The sequence below is a fragment of the Vulpes lagopus genome, chromosome 17 (genome assembly GCF_018345385.1).
Source record: "Vulpes lagopus strain Blue_001 chromosome 17, ASM1834538v1, whole genome shotgun sequence".
Classification (NCBI taxonomy): domain Eukaryota; kingdom Metazoa; phylum Chordata; class Mammalia; order Carnivora; family Canidae; genus Vulpes; species Vulpes lagopus.
The window spans coordinates 18753744-18778405 of record NC_054840.1 but is presented as its reverse complement, the minus strand read 5'-3'; the positions used below and the strand labels follow the sequence as shown (position 1 = coordinate 18778405).

Sequence of the window (24662 nt, the reverse complement as noted above, 5' to 3'; positions counted from 1 at the left end):
GACACAACTAGAATAGAACTTCAGCTGACATTATTTGATATTCCTGCCCCAAGAGTAATGTTTACCAGTATGACTCTGATTTGAGTGAAGAGGAGGAATATAAAATGGAGTCTTTAGCTATCTTTTTGAAGGCTTATTGTCTATTTATTTTTGTATAGATGCCCGTGCTTAAGCCAAACTCTTACTTACATACTTTTCCTATGATTTATGCCATCTTCATTCTTCACCCCATAATATGCATTCTTATCAAATTCTTATCTTATCAAAATCTGAGCTATTTTGAAGACTTTTCCCAAATATCACCTCCTCTTAAAGTCTATTCAAATTAGGATCCATTTTCCCTTCAACTGAGCCTCTAAAACACTCAGTGCTTTCTGTATACCTTGCGTTTCTCTGACTTGTATTAAAGTTGTTTATGTTCAGCTTTCTTCATTCTAAGAGACTCTGAATCTTATATGCAGAAACTACCTTCTACTTTTTTCTGTATCTTTCCAATTGCCTACCAGGATACCTGGCTCCTGGCAGATGCTCAAAATAATTTGTTTTGCATTAAATTAAATAAAATTCTAATCCATTTTCAGTTTGAAAGATGGCCCACTTAATAGGTTGATAAAGATAAGAATATATTATTTACGAGAAAATACAGTGCTGTATGGTTATTAAGAGTTCAGGCTTTGGAATTAGACAAACAAACAAAAAAAAATTAAAAAAAAAGGAATTAGACAAACAGAGTAAGAATCTTGCCTTTACTACTTAAATTACTTGAATAAATCACTCAGTTCTCTTTTCCTTAATTTTCCTATTTGTAAAATTGAGATGACATTTGTACCTCTCTCAAAGGTGGTTGTCAGATAATCCTGATAATGTTTAAGGTATAATTTTACATAGATAAGATAATTTATGTAACAAAATTTTATTTTCATTGTGTCAGGTGCTAGGGATATGTTGGTGTATAAATAGCAACTACTATCCTCCAGCATCTGGCAGTTTGGTTGAGAGGACAGAGAAGACCACAGATAATTGGGTTCCATTGTGATAGGGGTGTGCTTAAGTGGTTTGCTGACAAGCATTTTCTGTTTAGTTGCCAGTTTCCTGTATGCTTGCTAGTATAAGCTGATCATTAGGATCAGGAAAATATCTGGTTTTTCTGCCCCACAGTTTAACGGCAGTCTAAACTTTCAAACTGAGGAGCTCTGTAGAGGTTCTGAATTTATATTAGCACTAAATAAGTATAACATGTAATACCATGGTCAAAGAAAGCCATTTCCCCTAGCATTTTAATGTATTTTATGAGCAGAAGGAGTCATAAAAGTGTTTCAGTTAGCAGTTCAAGAGTCAAATCTGTTAAAAATTTTCCTGAAATAAAGCAGTCTGAAGGAAAGTGATGGTCATAGAATCATAACACATTTAAAGTGTAGAAATAATATTACCTATGTCTCACTTTACACACCATAACCCTTAGAAGAAAAGTGACTTGCCCAAAGTCATACAGCTTTTAGGTGGGAGAGCTGAGGCTCTGAGGACACCTTATCTGGACTTAAGGTAAAATCTACATGGTTAGTTTGTTAAACTTAAGAAAGTTGCATTTGTCTAACTTCTTAGACAAGAATGAATTGCTTCAGGCACCGATGGGAGATAGCATGTATCTTATGATTTATCACATACAGTGAAGGGGAACTTACTACTTTCCTAGACCACTTTCACTATTAGACAGCTTTAAATGGTAAAAAGTTATTTTTTACTTATTCAATTCCTTCCTACCTCCACATACTTAGAAGCAATAAAAATAAAATATTGTGCTACTGTTCAAAATGACACTGTGAGCCAAGCAAGAAAGGAAAATTTTTAGGTGTCAGAAATGAAGATTGAATGTATAGCTCTAAAGCAAGTGGGAATTGTAACTTCATTTCACATAGTGTACAGGATCACAACTATGTGGCTAGTAGCATTTTAAAGTCCACACAGAGACCAGAGCCATGCCAATTAGAAAGTTTCAAACTGGGCTCCTTTATATATCAGGAATCTAAAAAAGATGCCTATTATTATTATTATTATTATTACAACGACTACTAGTAGTATCCCATTTTTATTTACTGGAACTAGAAAAACTGAGCCAAACAGGCTAAGGTTATAGTTACCTGCCCTGTCAAATAATTAAAAGTAATTAGTTAAGGGGTGTTTGGAATCTCAGCCTTGCACTGAATGAAGATACAAGGCAGGAGTTCCACTGGCCTTTCACTGCTGAGAACAACAAAAATTTTTAAAAATTGAAAACTTAAAAGATGGTATAGAGCTGAGGAGCCCAGTAACTATGGTTAAAGACAGTTGCAAAACCACCCTTCAAGATGGAAGAGAATGATCAGTACATATAACATTATAGGCCAACATTTCACCACACAGGAGATCATACATAGTTATGAAAAACAGCTGGTGTATATAACAGACAGATAAATCGATACCCAAAGGACCAGAGAGTATGGGTTGATTTGACAGGAACTTTAATTAAATAGGTTTAAATGTAAAAATTTAGAAAAAAAAGAAGAATCTATGAATCATAAAGAAGATTTCAAAGAGAGAATGGACTTAAGAAATAAATTTGTGAATAAGCCTAATAGAAATCCTAGGAATAATAAATATAACTGTCAATGTAAAAACTAAATGGAACAAAGCAAACAATTCTTGTTAATAACTTTGATAACAAAATTACCAGAAGTTAACAAACAAGCAATAATAAAAATCCCTTCTAAGTAATTTCAGAATTATAATAATTCTTGATGTCTTTGGGCCAAAAGATGTAGTACACTCATAATTCAAACCTCCTGGAATCCAACCATTTAGCAATAGAATTGTATATGATAGATAGATAGATAGATAGATAGATAGATAGATAGATAGATGATAGATAGATGATAGATAGATAGATAGATAGATAGATAGATAGATGATAGATAGATAGATGATAGATAGATAGATAGATGATACAGAGAAGACATGAGAGAAAGAGACAGACAGACAGACAGATAGACACAGAGACAGAGAGAGGAGAAAGAAAATAAGATATACAAGACAATAGCCAGAGAAACAAAAACAATATCACTATCTTAAAGGATCAGACACAGAGATATGCAAAGTTAGTAGTAGAACAGCGTAACAAATGCTGTGGTCCTATATAAAAGCAAATCATAACTGAAGGCTTGGCTTCTGAATGGTAAAAAAGGAACAAGTCTTCCATGCAAATTGGGAATTTGGAGCCATCTTGCTACTTGAACCAGAGATGGGGTGTGATATTCTTTCCTTATATAAGGAAGTTGAGTGTAAGAGTTATCCATGGCTGCCTGGGGCCATACCTTACATGGAATCCTAAACTTGGGAGGTGAAGGGAGGGTTATGTATATTTCCTTGAGAAAAGAAACTAAATCAAACCACTTTATATCTGAATGTTCTGCAGGGTCCCTATATCCTTGCAGGATTGGATCTGGGAGATGTTATAAATATGGTTTGAGACTGATATGATAAGAAGATACAAGTAGAAATTGCTGGATAGTGAGAGATGAGTACAGAGGGATAATGGAAAAGTCATAGAAAAATAAACCAACATTTTTCCTTAAAATGAACCTGGAATCAGGATGCCTGTGTAGCTCAGCAGTGTAGCGTCTGCCTTTGGCTCAGGGCATGATCCCCTAATCCCACATCAGTCTTCCTGCATGGAGCCTGCTTCTCCCTCTTCCTATGTCTCTGCCTCTCTCTCTCTCTCTCTCTCTCTCTGTGTGTGTGTCTCTCGTGAATAAATACATAAAATCTTAAAAAAAAAAAAAAAGAAATTGGAATCTATAATTCCAAATGCTGTTATTTAATGCTAAGAAATGCAGAAAGAAAAAAACAAATTAGATTATTAATTTACTCTATATGAAATTAATTTTATTGAGCATTTTTGACAAAGACTAAAATAAGCATTCCATTTGGTTCTAATAATTTGTTATGATAGTATTAATAAATTCATTCAAAATGGAGCTCATTAAAAAACAGGTTAAAAAGAAGAGTGATGGATGATAGATTGAGATGATCCAATATATATTTAATCAGAGTTCCAAAAAAATAAAGAGAATACTGCTGAAGGCACATTTGAAGAGAGATTGAGATTCTGGCTAAGAATTTTTGCAGACTGAAGGAAGATATGAGTCATGAGGATTAAAGTATACAATAACAAGCAATAAGATAAATAGAAATACAAATAAATATACAAAACTAGGTTTTCTGCTCAGGATCTTACCGGATTGAAATTAAAATGTTGGCCAGAGCTGAGATTTCATCTGAGGCTGAGTTCTCTTCCAAACTCAACAGTCGTTGGCAGAACTCAGTTCCTCATAATTATAGGGCTGGGAACTTCCATTTCTTGCTGTTTGTCAGCTAAGGGTTGTTTTTGCTCTTAAGAGCCACCATTTATCCTGCCAATTGGCCTTCTCTACAGCTTGGCAGTTTGCTATTTCCAGGGCAGCACTATAGTCTCTCATGCTTCCTGTCTCTTCTTTCAGGAAGGGCCCAGTCCCTTTGAGGATTAAGTCAGAATAGTCTCAAAACAGGATAATCTCCTTTTTGATTAATTCAAAGTCAACTGATTTAGGGACTTAACTACAGCAGTAAAATTCCTTAACCTTTGCATATAACAACCTAATTCTGGGAGTGAAATAATCATATACACAGTCTTGCCCATACTCAGTTGATGGTCTTAACTCTTAAAAATAGTATTTCTATACATCAGGGACAACCAACTAGAAAATTTTACAAAAAATAAAAGTTACTATTCACCATACCTATGCAAAATATGAGATGCTATGTTAGTCAGGATTCTAAGATGTCCCCAAATATTTTCCTACCTAGCCCAGTGTACATGCCTAGACCATGAAAATTTTAGATTTTGCTTTTGTGATAACATGGCACAGCTGATCTGATCTGGGTGGGCCTGATTCAATCATATGAGCCCTATAAAGGTAGTATTTTCTCCAGGTAGTAGTGGGATAGAAAGTTAAAGAATCACACAGTCTGTGTGACTCAGAATAATATAAACACGCATGCTGTGCACCGTCAATAGAGAGGGGCAGCCTCAAGGAGCTGCAAGCTGTCCCTAGCCAACAACGAGAAGGAGAATGGAAACATCAGTTCTACAACCCCAAGGAAATGAATTCTACTAGCAACATGTATAAACTTGGAACAAATCATAGGTGACTTGACTTAGGAAGTTAGAAGAGTCCTTCCAAATTTACAACAACCTGCTTGTTTAACAACTAGGACCTGAGACTGCAAAGCCACCAATCTCCAGGTGAATAGGAGAATCAGGCTATGCATCCCACACGGTTGGCATTGTATTATTATTTTTTTAATAAAGGTTTTATTTATTTTTTTCATGAGAGACAGAGAGAGAGGGAGAGAGGCACAGGCACAGGCAGAGGAAGAAGCAGGCTCCATGCAGGGAGCCCCACATGGCACTTGATCTGGGTCTCCAGGATCAGGCCCTGGGCTGCAGGTGGCGCTAAACCGCTGAGCCACCAGGGCTGCCCCGACATTGTATTATTTTGAACTTTTGATACTATTTTGGCATAGAAGCTTGTTTCCACACTTGCATAACGGAGACAGGCTGTACAGTTTCTCAGAGCACCTTTACTTTTACATTTGAGTTTATAAGAAGTGCAAACAATCTGACTTTCCTATAACTCACGATAGCAGTCTGCCTTTTAATACCTAAATCTACAAAGCAGCAGACTAGGTAGAGGACAGGAAGTGATGTCTAGAAGTAAACAAATAAGATGCACCGTGTAAACAATTCCAGATGGATCTCAGGAAAACAGCTTGAAGGGCAGCCTTGTAGCATCACACCTCTGCAGCAGGAACAAGCACTTGATAATGGGACAGGCTTTATTTGCCTGCACACTTTGCATTTGCTTTCAGTCAGATGGGAAGGCAAAGCTTCTGCCAACCCAGCAGAACAAAACCCTGCCTCTGTTTATGTCTTAGTCCCCGAGGTAGAAGGTTAACTTTGGGGATGACAGATGAAATGCTTTGGTTTGTCATTTATACCACCGTGCACAGATGGCTCTCAGGCATCTATATGATCTTTCTCGGTACTATTTGCTGCTCCTCCATCCGGTCCCAGGAGACCAGGTGTGAGATCCAGCACTAAGCAGTTTTTGCTAGCTGTGAATTGCATTGAGCCAAAGAGGCCATGTGGCTGGACTTTGGAATGTAAAATAACGTCATTATTTATACCATGAAATTAAACTGCATGTTAACCAAAGTCCTAAAATATTCTCCAGGGAGAAACTTTGCTCTCTTTAAAGATGATATCACCAATTCAGGTTATAGTTTAAGAAATATGACAACTTATACAGCATTTTAATTTTCCTGGTACAAATACGAATATTTTTAAAATCTCTTTTTTCTTATGTGCTAATGTAATTCTTGAGTACTATGTTTTAATTCAACCCATTAGATAATTTATGGATTTCTTACTATATATAGTTAGTGCTTAAGAGCTACTAAGGATGCCATGATGGGAAAGATAGAGTTACCATTGTCAAGCATCTCGCAGTCCTTGAAAAAGAATATGGCATGAGTGGAAAAATTACTCTAGACATGCCAGAAGTGCCTCTTTAGAAGTTTAGAGGAAGGATAAATGGTTAGTTGAGTGAGATCAGGCATAGTTTTAGGGTGGGTTATTATGTTTGCTTAGCTTTAAAGGATGGATAGAATTTCAACCAGATAGAAATGGAAAAGCAGGTCATTTCACACCATGAAAGTCATCTTAACATGGGAATGTATAAATTCCATAATATACAGAGCAAGAAATGGCATACAGTTCTTTATACCTGAAGCCTTCAAATTTGAACAGATTTAAAAAAAAATTTGTTGCATGGAAACCATTGATCTTTCAGATAGAACTATATTTCCCATTTCACAGAAAGCAGAACCAAGACACAGATATTAATAAGTGTAGTTACCACTTACTAGGGCATCATGTGCCAGGCACTGTTCTCAGATGCCTTCACTTGATCTGTGAAACAGCCTTATGAGACAGTACTCCAATAACCTTACTCTATTGGTAGGGAACTTAGATAAAGAGAGGTTAAAAAACTTACCCACAGTTACATATCTGCTCACCACAAATGAACACTGGCTTTCCCAGTCTATATTCAGAATACAAAAATAGAAAACTTACCACTTCTGAGGGGAAAAAGTGAAAATAAAAGTTAGGCTCAGAAGCCGGTAATTAATCAGAAAATGGGACATTAAAATTTTTGAATACAGAGATGCTCAAAGCTAATGTTCAGGCAAAATTGGAAGAAGAGAGAAGCTACAGGAGAAGAAATGATTTAGAAAGTCATTACAGATGTCAAGTTTTGAGTGAGTGGGATCTGTACTAGAGCTGTTCTAGAAAAACCACTAGCATGGTCAGGCTATGAGTGGATGACTTTTGAAAGAGTCTGAGGGTACCCTCAAATCAAGGAGTTTGCTCTTTATTCATAATGAGCCTCCTTAGGCCTAAGCTGGGCACAAATCCAGAATTCTTCATGTAATTGATAGACTTGTGACATTTTCTGGGTACTTTAACTTGTTTCTACTACAAGTTTTAAAGAGATTTATCAAGCATGATTTTGCTTCTATGGCTAACTGAGCTCATTAACAGATTTACTTTTCCAGAGATAGCAACTACAAAATCTGGAAAAAAATAAAAAAAGCAACAACTTAAAGGATCTGGAAAGTGAATATGAAGAGAATCAAAACTTGGAAGAAGGGGAATTGCACATGGTGAGGTTTTTTTTTCTTTTTTCTAGTTTAGCCTGAGGGCAGGGCAGGTGGCATTTGGTGCCATGCATAAGGAATAAAACTCTAATAATTTGCAGACTTTCTGACCTGAAGAATTAGAGAAGAGAGTTCAGAGTCATTACTGGTTCAAAATGGTAAGGATAGAACCCCAGAACAGATATAGCCAGAGAGGAGGACCCCAAATCTTTGTATAAATTTTTCTCTAATCTCTGGCTGGCCCTGAACCATGCATGTGTGGGCAGACCTTCACCCTACCTAAACAGGACAAAACAAATAAACACAAAATTAATTGCCTATGAGACAAAGGTTGCAGTTTATATCCAACCAAATAATTGCCTACTAACCAAAAATATCACTCTTTGGGAGAACAAATGTGGCTTGTTCTTAAGAGAAAAAGTAATGGAGACCAAACCTGAGATGGCCTGAATGTTATAATAATAGATACGTCCTTCATCAGTTAATAAATATGCTTACAGAGATACAGGAAAATACACTTATAATAAATGAAAATATAGGAGATCTCAGTGGAGAAATAGAAACTCTAAGGAAAGACCAATGGATATTCTTAACCTAAATAGTCAATATGCACTGTGGTGAGAGCAGACCCAAAATATGATGGGAACCAGAGCAGAGTAGACTCGAGAATTATGTTTTCAGAAAGACCTAGTGACTATAAAACCTCCCAGGCTCACTCCAGTGTGCCTGCAAGACGAGGACAATGTTGTAGCCAAATGTCAAGGGTGGAAGAAATTCTTCTTGTTACCTAATGAAATGTACTGTTGGAAGTTTCACCAGTAGAAAAGTAACTCTAAAAAGCTATTGTCCTTTCTGCCATATTTTGGGAGCAAAGCATGTCACTAGAATAAAATGAAAGGAAGGGAAAACAGGGAAGTGTACCACCAATGAGATAAAGGCAATAGAATGAAAGGAGTAATGATCCAATCTCCATTTCTGCCTGCCACCTCCTTTTCTCTCACTGATAACAAAATCCCAGCATGTGATCTTTAGGATATATTCATTTCCTTGCTTCTCTTTTTTAATTATATGCATCCCTCATACTTTCAGGAATAATTTCAGAATACTTAAATTAGCACATATCATTAACAATGAGGTATAGATATCAATATAGTTTTTAGAAGTCATGCAGAGAAATTAAGCAAAATAGTAAATACTCCAAAAACCTGGTTTTTGGTTTGAAAATTGAATATTATATTTTTCCTTTGACTAAAATTTAAAGGCAAGCTTCATGGAGTAATAACAAATGATATTAATAAATAATTATTTCTAAGTCATTAAAACCCTAATTATGAAGACTCTGGAGTTAACTTGGAAAATGCTTCTGCTATGACTGACAAAAGCAAATTACCAAATAGTATGTGTATGCTAAATATAACTAAGTTAAAATCGTCTTTGTTAGGACAAGATACAGAAAGCCAAGAAAAAAAAAAAGAGGAATTTCAAAGTTGAAGAAATAAAATTGTGATAGGTTTTTCCGAATTTCTGTAATTATTATGTATGTGTAATAAATAAACTTTAGCTTTGCCCTTCTGGAAACTAAAAATATACAGAAAACAGCATTAGGTTTTGTTTTAATCATTAGGTAAGTGGCAATCTCTGTATAAAAGAAGCTAATACAATCATAGGAGTTAAAAATAACAAACAACAACAGCAGCAGCAGCATAAGGGTTTTTTTAATAATAAATTTATTTTTATTGGTGTTCAATTTGCCAACATACAGAATAACACCCAGTGCTCATCCCGTCAAGTGCCCCCCTCAGTGCCCGCCACCCAGTCACCCCCACCCCCTGCCCTCCTCCCCTTCCACCATCCCTAGTTCATTTCCCAGAGTTAGGAGTCTTCCATGTTCTGTCTCCCTTTCTGATATTTCCCACTTATTTTTTCTCCTTTCCCCTTTATTCCCTTTCACTATTATTTATATGGTCTCATTATATGGTCTCATTCATTTGGGGAATATAAATAATAGCATAAGGCTTTGGAACTGCTCCTGACTCAGAGAATCTCCTGAGATTCAGTGTGTGTCTGAAGCTACCCTGATGGGCTTTGAAGAAGTACAGGGGTTTGGGAGCTCCGTCTGCCCCTATCCCTTCAATTTATAGAAAACTAAAGAGTAGTCTAAGGATGGATATAGTATACATGAATTGTCATATTATTTGATGAAGCAAGCTAATGAGACCTGGAACTTTTGTTTTTTCCAGACATTCTTAAAAAACGATTCTCATCTCACAAGCCACTTCAGCACAAAGACAATTTAAATTACATTTTAATCAATAGTGCAAATAAAGTGTTCCTTTTCCAGTCTAAGAGTAGGAAAATAACACATTATAAATGACTTCTCAAGTCTCCACTAGAATCTGCAGATTTTTGCAGTTCTTGGAGAAGATGAGAAGATGGCAATTCCCACAATGACTTCTTACCCTCTCAGTAAATATATGTCCAAAAGGCAGTGCCACACTCATAATTCAATTGGTCATTTGGCTAGCATAAGAGAGAGGTTGAGGAGATTTAACAAAAAAACCCTAAGACATAGGGACTTGATGGTGCCTTTTATGCTAGTTTGGCTTACATCTTTATATATGATCTGTTTTTTTTTTTTAAAGACTTCTATGACTCTGTCTCAGAGAGGTCTTTCTCATCTCCTGATCTGATAGTTCTTAATTTTCTACCTACTTATGGTGCTTATCATGGTCTAACTGCCATTATTGTTATTTGAGGCAATATGGAGGACATCAACTTTGCTAACAGATTTCATATGGAACCTCAATCCTCTGATCAGATTTATGTGACATCAGGTAGGTTTTCTTGAATTCTCAAATCAGAATATTTCTCATTAATAAAACAGAGATAATTATACCAGAAGTCCTATGTTTTCATGAAGATTACATACAACTACATATGGAAAGTGTTTATCAGAGACATGAAAAGGAGTATACTCAATAATCTATAACTAGCACATGCTTTTCTCATCTCTTTTACTGCATTTTAGCTTCTTGAGAATTAACTCTTTTAGATTAATTTTTTTCTGCACCATAATGTTGGAGAAGTGAAGAGATAATACTGACATGATTTCCATAAGAGAACATTCCTGAATCACAAACACACATTATTTAGAGCACTTGTTAACTGCTCTCTACGACATCTAATCTCTGTCTTCATGAATATATTTTAAAAATATTTTATGTATTTATTTTAGAGAGAGAGAGTGTGTGCATGTGTGCAAACGAGCATTGGGAGGAAGAGGGCAGAGGGCGAGGGAGAAGTGGACTTCCCACAGGCGGGGAGCCGACATGGGGCTTAATTCCAGTTCCCCAGGATCATACCTGAGCTGAGGCAGACACTTCACTGACTGAGCCACCCAGGTGCCCTTATCTCCATGAGTATTGATCATGGAAGAATCCTGGATCTTTTCTGTTGGTTCATTGGTTTGTTTGCTTCCTGGGTGAGGCTCTGATCCATCTGCTAGATGAGGCTGTGAGACTTCAGGAAGGAACTCTAACTATGCCTCCCATACAACAGGACAAACAGAAAGGCAAGAAAGTGTGACTGAGGTTATTGAAAGGGACACTTTATATCTGATCCTATATATATATATGTGTGTGTGTATATATGTGATATATATATATATATATATCACATTATTAAAAATCACTCATTCTTTGACTATTATTATACCTGAATTACTTGTAATGTACTTCACAACTGATAAAAAAAAAATCAGGAACATGTGCCAAGACTCAGTAATTGAAAGCTGCTTTAATGATTTCCTCTATTATTCCTTTTGAAGCTTTCTAGTAATTACTTTGATTATCCGGTTATACCCATTTCTTTTTCTAATTCTTATGATCATATATGAAGCTGTTTCCTTTTTTTTTGAAGCTGTTTCCTATATGATTGACACACTTCAATTAATTCCGAACTTTTAAAAAATTTTGTATTTTAAATGTTTTGTGTTTTCTTTCTTTCTTTCTGTTTTGTGTTTTCTATATGTCATTACGACTGCTTAGGTCAACCAACTCTTCTTTATAGTCATTCTCCCTATAGAAATAACCTATTTAGTTTATAAATTTTCCTTTTATAGTCTGTTACATCCTAACCTTCATTTTATAGTATTCAAAAGTCAATAGATGGGAGATTATCCAGGAAGGTCATTCAGACATTGAGAATTCACCTGAGACTCACATCCAGTCATATGTATTGTTCCCTGTATAGAACTGAGCTGAAACCTTTTTCTTTAGTACAGAGGAATGATTCAAAACTCCAGAAAAATACAGAATTCCATAAATTGGATAGTTTTTATCATTTTGTTCACTTCTCTAGCTGTTAATTTTGCCTATTTATTTAGTCACAATGGAGACTTTGGCTCATTCTTCTTTCAAGGATAGATCTAGTAACCTGCATTTCAAGGTGTAGAACAATGCAAGAACTGAGCCAGAAAATGATGTCCCTTACTGGTCTCAGTGAATTCCTCTTCAGGGCAATGAAACAATGTATATCCCTGAGAAGGTGACTTTGAAATCGAACTCTGAAAAGAATTGCTTTAAACAGTGAGTGTATTTAGAGACTTGCAGGAGTTGCAGCATCAGAAAACCGGGCCCGCATCCTTTGCCTAATAACCCCAGCCCATGGACAGACTCTGATAACCCCACAGAGGGATTTAATGATCCACACTCTGTGTCCATCTATATTGTTTCCAAGGAACAGGATCTCTGCTGAGAGAGAAATCTACCCCATCCAGATGATGGGTAAAACTATGGGAGGTACAATTAGCTTCACAAATTGTCATGGGCTTTTAAGACTTATTCACTCTTAAAATACTTTAATGATTAGGTATCTCAGGATTCAGCTTTTATGGAAGCAAAAATAAATGTCAGTTTTAATCTCCCAATCAGTGATTTCTCAAAATGAGTCTGGCAAACCGTCTCCCATCTATCTTTCGACATGCCTGTGAGGAGGAAACAGGAGCAAATAAGATGGAAATCCCAGCAAGGTAGATGAGTAATGATGATTGCCTCTTTCCCATTTATCTTCTCTCTCACAAAATAAGTGGCTGGAATTCGAGATTACCATGGAGCTGTTTGTTAGTGGTGACAGCTGTATGGTCTTGGTGTAGAAAAATGTGTTCTGTGCTGGACTGTTGAATCATGTAGGTCACTTGCAGTCTTTTTTCTCAAAAAAAAAAAAAAAAAGACAGTGTGATAATTTGATTTCTGAAGCCTAATGGCTACCAAGAACTTAATAATTGATTCTGCCTAGATTTCCCCCTTTTTAGAGAAAAATATCAAGTCATAATTCTTTAAGTTTTTATTTGAATTCCAGTTAGTGAACATACAGTGCAATATTAGTTTCAGGTGTACAATCTCATGAACCAATACTTCCATTCAACACCTAGTGCTCAAAAAACAAAACAAAGCAAAACAAAAACAAAAACAAAAACAAAACAAAACACCTAGTGCTCATCACTTAATCCATATCACCTCACCCATCACCTCACCTACCTGGATTTTGGTGAGATAGCATTAGGGCATTGCACAAAAAGCATCTTCCACAGTTTGGAAGAGGGGATAATTAAGCACTATAGTTCATAATTATGTTTCTATTTTGGTATTGAACCTACCTATCCCTGATTAATGGCTTTTCTTACTTTTTGAGCTGTTTTTCAACAACTGAAAGTTATTTCCTGCAAATATAACTTTCTTATAAGGCTATCCATCTTGGATGTTTTCCATGTGGCGTATAATATAGCCAGTGTTTCACAGCAGAGCACATGTAGTCCAAAAGGAGAAGCTACATGAATGTCACATTGAGCAAATTTCTGTTGGCATTAATTTACATTGTTTATACAGTCATTTTTATTCATAAGACTTCTAAAAAGTTTCTATAATTTGATTCACAAGTTCATGCTGGCATTGATCATAATTATTTAAAATCATCTATTATTGTGACTTCCATGGAAATACAAAAAGGCAAAGAAAAAAGGAAATGTGAATTCAGTCTAATATGTTATAGGACGAGTAGTAGTATCTGAAATTAATGGAGGGGAAAAAGTGGCTATTAGAACTACATTCCTAATGCTGAAAACAAATGGTGAGCATTTCACGTGGCTGTAAGAGTTAATGGGGTAGCCCCCTTAGTGGCGGTAATGGTGTATTTCTGTTTCCTTCTCCTTTTGGAATTTTTGTAGAACATGTATTAACTATTATTTATCAGTGCCCTGTTAAGTAGGTCATCCATATTCAGATTTAGTGTCTGATGTTCAGAAAAATTTCCTGAACTTGGAGAGTACCCAATTAAAAATCTGAAATAAAAAAAAATGGTGAAGCAGAGATTAGGATTTGTGTTATTAGTACACCAAGGTTTGAAGAGGATGTTGAAATTAATTGTTGACCTGTTTGATCAAAATTATTATTGTTCAACCTTGTTTGCATCTTTAAATTATATAGGAAGATTTAAAAATATTGATTCCCAGGCCACATTATATATCTCTGATGGTAAGACCCGGGCATCCATATTTCAGTGTACATCTTAGCTTAGGAAACACTGGTCCAAATGGTAACAAAAATGTTGCTAAATCCTTTGACAGTTCAATTGGCAGAGATATTTATGAGTAATTAAAACTGTTGAAAAAAAAAGGCTTATGGCTAGGGAAAGCTATGTGATAGGTGAGATTTTTCAATGTCACTGCAACCGATGATACAGAGGTAGTGAAGCTTTATTTTAAAAACATTTGAAAAGACAAAGTAAGACAGTATGAAACATTTCTACACCAAGGATCTTTATCATTTTAGTCCATGTGTTTCTGGAATTGTCAATAAAAAAGCCTCCAGAGATATCTTTTTATCCTTTTGTGGGAAGCAGGAACTAAGGATTTAATCATCAGGATTGGAATATGGAGTCAAGAGAGATAAATATAGATATTAGAAAGACATAAATAGATCTGACTTCTTTTTCTTAGCCTTTAGCTATAGAGACTAAGCTACTTATCCCCTCCATTCTTTGTCCCTCCATTCTAAAGTCATCTAACAGGAAATGAAGGGATACTTTATCACTCGCTTTGACAAAGACCTGTTCTTGCAGGGAAATAATGACAAAATAGTGTCTACATCGCTAAGTCTTCTTCTTCTGGATTTTTCAACACTTATAAATGTTTTTCAACATTTATAAAATGGTATGGAATATCCCAATATATTTATGAAAGTAGTTTTAGACCAACTGATCAGACATATTTTTGCAAAATAGCCAGTCAACTTTGACATGGTTTCTAATGAATTCTGAGACACTAATTAGTACCATCTGTTACAGCTAGCTCTGCGGCTTTCTTTGTTGTTGTTTCTCAAAAACAGAAGCTTCTAAGACTTTGGAGGTGATGAAAGTATTTTTCTAATTACTTCCTCTTTTTCTTTTTATTTCATATTTTTCAAGGAAGAAGGGTAGGATACAATACATTCAAGATCATCAGGAGTACAAGTTTTTCCTAGGTGAGTTTAAATTCAATAAGTACATTATTTCTCAGACATAATGTATAGTATGCTCCTTAGCTTCTTAGTTAATCTACCTGTAGCATAGGAGATTCCTTAGCATTAACTATCAAAATGTTTTTGTTGTTATTTTCTTGTTTTCTTGCTATCCGGTCTCAAAATTCCACCCATTCAGTCTGAGGTCATACTGTTGTGATATTCTGAATCTTTTGGCCAGGACTCCTATGTTCTCATTGGAAAGGAAGAAATGTTGATATATCTAGATCAGCCTTGAAAGCCTGAAGAGTCCTAAATTGATCTGGGATGGCGCATTATTCATTCACTGTTATTAAAAATATCCCATATGTGTCATGTGGAGCAGAGAATGCCTGTGAGAAGTTCCTTAAAGAAGGTGTTTGAGTGAATAAAATTTTTGTACTGCCCCCATACATTATCTTTCTTAGATATTCATAAATTCAAATTCATATTCTGCAAAGACCATACTTTGTGAAATGCTTATCCATCCAGGGCAGAGCTGGTGAGCAGAGAGAAGCAAAAGCTTTTTAAGTTCAGAGGGAAAGGCAGATGACTATCTGTACCAGAAGGCTGGCTTGAACTGGTTAAGCATAAAAAAAAAAAAAAAATTGTAAGAAGAAAGAAAAAAAGTATCTACTATACATATACCTCTGAGAAAGCGTGAATTTTATACGAGTGAATTATACATAGATTCTTTCCTTACATATCTTATCATCTAATAGAGGACATAAAACAAGTCTGGAAAAGTGACATGAGGAATGTAAAACAGGCCACAAGAGAGGTACAGAGTACTATGAATATTCTGTGCTAGGAGAGATTATTACTACCTTGGGGATAGGGTGGAATTAGAGAAATCTTCATGGAGCAATAGCATTAACTGAGTTTTAAAGGATGTTCTTTAACTTGGAATGTTGGAATAGGTACACAGGTAGGAGTATAGAAGGCGTGGATCATGCTTGGGATGGGAATAGATGGTGAAATGTTGGCAAGAAAATGGTTAAATTATTTTAGATTTTACGCACAGTCCTAAATTTCAAGCTCAGGAGTTGGCTTAGGAGAAAGCTATTTAATGAAAATTAGGTATAAGAAGTCATTTTTTAACTGTGTAGCAATTAAGCATACATGGTAAGCAATTTATTCTAGTGCTCCTAGCCAGTAGTACATTTTCACATGAAACTTGAGAGCAGATAAGAAATGAAGAATTGGGGAAAGCTAACACTGCCCTCAGGTCTTCAGAAAAGCAATCCAGAACCTGGCTTTTCACACTTTGATGTGTATGCTGATTACCTGGGGATCTTGTTAAAATGCAGATTTTGATTCAGTGTATCTATGGAGCCTGAATCTCTTCAATTTTTAGGTGCCAGAGTCTGTTTTTTGTTTTGTTTTTGCTTCTTGGGGGAGGGGGCAAATCTACAGACCACATATTGAGTTGTGAGGATTTTGGATCAGTGAACTCCCAAACTTGATTTTACACGGCAAAATCACCTGTGGAGCATTAAAGACTACTCAACGTCTCGACTCTATTTACAGGGATTCTAATTTAATTGGGCCTTGGATGGGGTCTTGGCATCAGAGTAGTTAAAAGTCCCCCTGCGGAATTCTAATGTGAGGCCTCTGTTGAGGAGTACTGCTCTAGGCTATGTCTTAAGTTAGTGTTTCTCAACCCTGGCTGCACATTAGAATCACTCAGGGAGGTTTTAAAAATCCCAGTGCTCATGCAGCATGCCAGACCAATTAAATCTGGCTCTCTGGAGCAGGGGCCTGGGCATTGGTATTTCTCAAAAGCTCCCTAGGTGATTCTTAGGTGCAGCAAGGTTTAGAATCACTGACCTGGAGGGATTTAGGAATTTCTCTCCTTTATCCTTGGCCAGAAGCCTGGGCATCTGCTGCTGTTTGTAGAGCAAAGTGCACATGATATTCTGTTGTCAAATCTATCAAGTATTAACCGCCTTGTATGTAGCTCATCAATGCAAATAAGACCAGTTGTCTAGGGCTCTTAGTTTGGGGGTGAAGAAACAAAACTGAATTTTTCTGAAATGAAAAATGTTGAGGAATAAATAGAAAAATGAAGAGTTGAATTCAGGAGCCATGGGCCTTACTTCAGTGGTCCTCTCACAATGCAGGTCTGCATTATTAACACATGGTTCCAAGTAGTCTCACTGAAAACCCAGATAAGACACATAAAATCATTGTAAAATAGTGAAATAGAATGATGTTTGGATTAGCAGGACAGGACCAGGAAAAGAGGGGTAGGGGTAGTAATGCATAGGAGGGGACTCAAAGGGTTTGGTCCTAACCCTATTACTGCCTCTGTGATGTGCACCTCAGCTTCATGGTTTATTGATGGGAAAAAACTGACACATATTTATAAGGTTTTTATAGGCCATAATAACATGACTATTTTGCTGTAAATTGAAATCTACAATGCAAGTGTCAATAATTAAAGGTATAGGATCTCCAGAACCTCAGAAGTGAGGATAAATAACATTCATGTTGTCCAATTCTTCACACACCTGCCTCCCTGCCCTGGAATTATTGCTCTCAAGCATGCAGGTGCTCTATATTTGCACTTAGACTCTAAATTTTTGTTTGGAGTTTGATAAACAGTTCTCAACATGAAGTGACCATTTGGGAGGAAATAAAAGTCAGGAAAAAATTCTTATCTTGATCCAACTGTACTTTATTTTTTAGACAATGTAAGATGGTGTTATTTTTAGGGCTATAGGATATTACTGTGTCATTAGTAATAAAAAATTAAATCATCATTCAAACTTGGGTTAACAAGAGCAAATCTGTGCTATTTATGCTGAATAGATAGGTAAAAACCTAAATTCTAAGTTGTTTATGAACATTGACACAGACTGACTAGGAAATCCATCTGGACTCAGATTTAGCAAACATTAGAAGCATTTAACCTTGAAATATCATTCTAGCGCTACTAAGGGAAATAGAAATATGGGCTTGAATTATCCATACAGGTAATTATGTACTAAGTTGTCATTCCAACGGGGTGAGTCAGACTAGAAAAGTCAGTCATGACATTGAATTTATAGAAAAACAATATAAAACATGGGAAATATGATAGATTCATAATGAAGAGTCTTCTTAATTTCTTTTTGCTTTCAATTCAATACTTTTTTCATACTGCTAATTATAAGATTCAAGTAATAGAATCAGAATGACCTGTAGTACAGCCTCACATGTACTCAGATGAGTGGAATCACTGGGATGCTCAGACATAGGGATATGAGAAAATACTTGAATGTTAGTTAGACTTCTGATCTGCAACCTTCTTATAGTTAGAATCAAATGATATAATTTATGTAAAACTGCCTTGCACAAGCATGCCTTGTCATGCTTGACACTTGTTATGCAACCTTTTTTGGTATTCTTTCCCTATAGTAATAAGCATTTTTGAGCTTTTATTATGTGCCAGGTAATGCTCTTACTCCTTCACGGGCATTAATTTCTGTGTTATTTATAAAAACTACATGAACAAGAAATGACAAATAATAAGCATTTGCCTATAGCAAGCAGGTAAAGGAGCTAGCGACTTGACCCCAGACAATTGATCTTCAGAGTCCAGATGCTTTCTACTAAATAAACTATCCTTTTGTGTTTCAAAGCTCTTCTATCATTTGACTTTCTTTTTTATATATATATTTTTTAAGATTTTATTTATTTATTCATAGAGATGCAGAGAGAAAGAGAGAGAGAGAGAGGCAGAGACACAGGCAGAGGGAGAAGCAGGCTCCATGCAGGGAGCCTGATGTGGGACTCGATCCTGGGACTCCAGGATCATGCCCTGGGCTGCAGGTGGCGCTAAACCACTGTGCCACCGGGGCTGCCCCTATCATTTGACTTTCATTTAGAAAATGAGAAGATAGTTGTGCTGGAAACTGGCTATACAAAGATAAAAATGATGTGCTAGTATACTATGTAGACTCCTCTATCCACCACAATCCCATGTCACCATTTCTTTAATTAACTCCTTTGATAATCCTCTACTGCCTCAAAGCACACACGTGGGCAAAGGAATCATAGACTTAGAATTTCTGCTCTTATAAATTTCTGCTTGCACTATATATTCATATATTGCACTACCAACCCTCTCCCCATTCCTGGCCCACATGTTATTAATGAGGAAAATGAGGTCCAGAGAACAAAATTTACTAAACTATGAAATGAATGGAGCTCTGGGAGCTTCTATTAGCTTAAAGGGTTATAGATGCTCACAGAATCAAATGTCCTTTGCTTTGGGATCAGGTCCGTTTTCTGTCTTCTAAAGAATTATATCTGAAATCCCACCTTTTTTTCTGTTTGGCCCACTGAGAACTTCAGATTTCAGAAACTCAGAAGGATTTTGCGACTCCTACTTTTGATAGTGTATTTTCAATTCCTCATTGACTTGACTTTTTCTGTAGTCCTATTTCTGGGAAACCACATATCTGTGACATCTCTCTTGGTTAGCTTTTGACATCATGTATCTGTTTCTGGCTTTTATTATCTATATTTTGTAAACCTTGCCAACTGTTCTCTGAGTTACCACTTGGCCAGGCTTAGTGCTAGTTACTTGGGGATGAGGGCACCAGACTGGCATAGTCAACATCCTCACAGGATTTGTAGTCTAACAAGATACACAAACAATTAAACAGGAAACTATCTCTTAGACAGGTAAGTCTATGATGGGGGATGTAGATCTAGGTGAAGTGGATCTAGGGAAGTCTTCACAGGAGAGACGATCTCTGAGATGAGACATATAGGGGGAGCATCAGTGATCCAAGCTTCATAATAGCAGGGACAGACCTGTTTAATTGATCTCAGCATCCTTAACACAGTGTCTGTCATATAATTAGAATTCAGTAATTATTTTTGAATGAAGAGATAAATGCGAAGTGAAGAAGTCGACAGACTCCCTCCTTGACCAAATTTTAGTCAGGTTCCCTTGAGTCCTCTCATGGCTTCATCCATGGGCCCTGCCTTGGCATGCTGAGCCTAGTTTTAGCAAGGAAGAGCAAGTTTATTGAGAATATCCCCCATCTTTGGTATCTAATGACCTTGGCCTGCCTTTATCATGAATCTGATTTAGCAAGAATTCTCCTAACCTTGATATATAATCAAAGTGCTCTTAATTTTTCATTCACTGACCCCCTTTCTCTGCTCATTGGATATAAATCCAATGGGCTGTCTTTGCTGGATTTGGAGTTAAGTTCACCTTCTGTCCCTTATTGCAGCAATCTCAAGTAAAATGGTAACATTTTAACAAATGCCAGAATAATTTGTTTTTAACAAGGGTAAAGATGTATGAAGCCTCAGATACAAGCTTCCTTAGTTTGCTTATTTTCTTCCTGCTCCTTGGTAGTTTTTCTGCAAAAGAAGAAAATTTTTACACCGCTGATTATTATGGAGATTAAAGGAAACACTGTATGAAAATGATGTATGTAAAATAATCAAATAATTCCTGGCATATAATAGATGCGAAATAAGTAGTAGATATTATCTTTTATCTACTGTCATTTCCTTATGCTCTTAGTTATCTAAAGTAAGCTCTGCTTCCCTCAGATTTAGATAAAGAAGTGAAGTCTGAGCATCTCCTGAAATTATGTGCAATACTGTGTGTACACCCTCCCTTATACAATACCTCTAACACTTCATATCTCCTGTCTCAACACCTACCTTAAATTAGATTCTCTTCCTAAAAATTGGTACTACTGATTTTCCTTTAGTCTTTAAAGTACACATCTTGTAATAAACTTTGGTACTTCTCTCTTCTTTACCCTTTCCAGTAGTTCTGCAATTAAATGTCAGCAGTGTTTCCATTAAAATTCTAAGTTTTGTCATTTTTTTCTACTCTCACTTTGGACCATCTTCACTTTGTGCTGATATTTCTGCAAGAGCCTCCTAGCTAGTCTCCTGGCCTCTAGCTTTTCTTGACAGTGTGTCCATCCTTCACGGCATTGCCATATTTTGTCTTTAATAGATTGTTTCTATATTACTAACTCCCTATTATTTATTGGATGAAGCCCCTTACCCAACTAGGATGGCCCTCTGACACTTGCTTTATTGTTCAATGCATTTGCTACACTCTGTGATCAAGAGGAGAAACAATTTTCTTCATGAATCCTCTTCCCAATAATTAATATTTAATTAATAATTGCTTAAGGCAGGCAACAAATTGTCTGATCATATTCTCCTTGTTTTTCCCAAGAATGTCCTTCTGTCCTTCCACTCTCTCTTGCCTCTCCAAATCCTAGCCATCTTTCATGCTCTAGTTCAAGCCCTGCATGTTTCAAAGGAGAATTCCCTAATTTTCACTGTTTCCTGTTCTACCCTCTGACTACTTGGATTGCTGGTTTTGTGCAATTTAGCCCTTTGTAGTTACCTTGTGATGTGTGTGCATGTGAGCACACAGGCGCATGCACCACTCTTCCTTCCTGGGCTCACGACAGGAATAGGATTTGTCTTATATTTCACACTGCTCCCATCACCAAATTGTTTTAAAAATGTAAAATGTACTAAATAATTATAGTTGATAAGCAATCTTAACCATGTACATAGAACTCTAAACTTAATTTCTTAAGTATTTTCAAAAGGTATAGAAAAATGTAGCCATATAAACTTTAGTTCTCTAGAGTAACAATGTACTATTATGGTTGTTTAACAAGCAGTCAGTTCTCCCAAGTACAGAAAAAGATACATAAATCAATAAAGAATTTGTTATTTTCAAACTATGTCTTCCTGCAAGACATTGTTTATGAATAAGTTCTGCATTAAATCAGAAATCACATCACTCCTGTTGATTATGTCATAAGTTATTACCTGACTGTGCAGTCTTGGCTATTATTATTTCTATAAAGGCAAGGACCCAAGCTTAATGCTTTGTAAGGGTCTTTGCCATCTGAAAATTTATTTAAACAGTTCTATAGAGATACACTTTCACACATGCATTGAAGGTCTTGAAGGTTATTTTCCTTCCTGAAATTTATATGCAAAATGTACTGAAGGCTAAATGAAACACAGACAAAAATATGTACACTATTTTTCCATTTCCTAACTTAGAGAAATGATTGAGCAAATTTAATTTTAATCTTAAACAACATCTTACCTAAGAGAAATGACATACAAATATTTAAAGCAGTGATCATTTTAGAATGTTTGAGAGAAAGAAAGCAATGAGCCAAAGTGAGACAATAAAAATAATTATAAATATTTATTTATTGCTTCTCATGTTCCCAGCTTTGGTACACACTTGACATCAACTTTTTGTTCTCCAATTCCAAAGTGAGATCTCTGGTCAGCCCATATAAATAATAGAATATTGGGACTTTTTGGGACCTCAGAAATCACCTGGTCTACCCTCTAATTTTATGGATAAAGACATTGAAGTGAGGAAATGGGAGTTAAATTGTCCAAGGTCACAGGACAGTTTAAAGATAGTCTTACTGGGATTAAATGTACAGTTTTCATGACCTTCTCCCAACTGGCAATTTTCTCTTAATACTGGCTGATGTAAAGGGATGAATTTTGCAAATATAGACTTACCTCATATTGAAGTTTGATCTCATATCGATAAGGATCCATTATACAGCCTTGGAGAATGCAATATTTTGCACTTAGGAAATTTCTAAGAGGATAGATCTCATATTAAGTACTCTTAAAAAAAAGAAAAAGAGGGGATCCCTGGGTGGCACAGCGGTTTGGCACCTGCCTTTGGCCCAGGGCGCGATCCTGGAGACCCGGGATCGAATCCCACATCGGGCTCCCGGTGCATGGAGCCTGCTTCTCCCTCTGCCTGTGTCTCTGCCTTTCTCTCTCTCCCCGTGACTATCATAAATAAATAAATAAATAAATAAATAAATAAATAAATAAATTTAAAAAGAAAAAGAAAAAGAAATGATGGAAAAGAAAAAAGAGGAAGCAAGGAGACATAAGTCCTTTGGAGACGATGGATGCATTTATAACCTTGAGTGTGGTGATGATATCCTAGGTATATGTGTATGTCCAAACTCATCAAAATGCATAGGAATTAAAAAGGCATGATTTTTGTATATTATGCCTGCCCCAATAAAGTTGGGAAATGCCATGATCAAAAGAAATAAAAATTATATTTGCATTAAATGTTAAATAAATTAATGTTAATTAATTGAACTGTTAAGTCAAATTAAAAATCGGGAGCTTTTACATAAAACCTAGTCTTCTGAATGCTTGTGCCCTGTCTCTGAACAGAACCATTACCTGAAGTTTGTTGAGGTATATGCTCTGCAGTTCAACCTACCAATCTCATGATATGTGACCTTTCTGTTACCAGTGGAACTTTGAATTTCAGATCTTCCTTCTCAAACTTTTGTCCAGATGTACCCAGGATTCTTCAATCTTACCTTTTTTTTCCCTTCTGTCTCTGCTCTTGTTCAGGCCTTTGGCACATTATCTTTGGAATAGCTAGGAAACTGGTCTTCTTGTCTCTCATGACGTTTGATCATTAGCTTTCAAGGCCCACTGGCTGATGTCCTGCTTTCAGAAGTAGCTGCTCGCGTAGCCACAGAGAGGTAAGGAACAATTGCTCACTTTTTCATTGAGGCATCACTTAAAATTCTTTTTCAAAGCAATGTGAGTTCCATCCCATTAAGGATGGAACTGGAGGGTATTATGTTGAGTGAAGTAAGTCAATCGGAGAAGGACAATCATCATATGGCTTCACTCATACAGGGAATATAAGAAATAGTGAAAGGGATCATAGGGGAAAGGAGAGAAAATGAGTGGGAAAAATCAGAGAGGGTGACAAAACATGAGAGATTCCTAACCCTGGGAAATGAACAAGGGGTAGTGGAAGGGGAGGTGGGCGGGGAGGTTGGGGTGACTGGGTGACGGGCACTGAGGGAGGCACTTGATGAGATGAGCACTGGGTATTATACTATACATTGACAAATCAAACTCCAATAAAAAATATAAAAAATAAATAAAGTGGTGAGATACGGAGAGAAGGCTCACACCGTCCACAAGCCTGGCTGCCTGCCTACCTGCCTGCCTGTGCTCACTCTGGCCCTGGCTCTGTCTCCCTCCTGTAACCCAGCTGTGCCTCACAGTACCAGGCTTCTCTTCTCACTGTCCTCCATAGTCAGAGGTCTTTGGCCAAGTTTTCTCTCTGCTTCTCATTCCTTTCCCTCCCTGTCTGCCCCCGTTATTTATATCTGTACCTTGAGCCTAGGGAAGATCAATAAAAAGATGTTTCAAATTTTTAAATGTTTTTCTTATCCATGAATTTGTCCTGGGCATAGTATTTCGATTTCACAAATGATCTAGGAGTGTCTCTCCATGGAAATGATCTCAGGCATGGAA

At 36.4% G+C, this 24662-nt stretch overlaps 1 long non-coding RNA gene across 1 annotated transcript in view; it reads left to right on the top strand.

The window, feature by feature from the left end:
• The window catches only part of LOC121477318, a 28642-nt gene extending 4826 nt beyond the window's left edge, over positions 1 to 23816 (top strand). Inside the window, exons 2-3 of the long non-coding RNA XR_005984212.1 lie at positions 15256 to 15311; positions 23739 to 23816. This is a non-coding gene — a long non-coding RNA (uncharacterized LOC121477318). The remainder of the gene's footprint in view (positions 1 to 15255; positions 15312 to 23738) is intronic.
• The last annotated feature ends 846 nt before the right edge of the window (positions 23817 to 24662 follow it).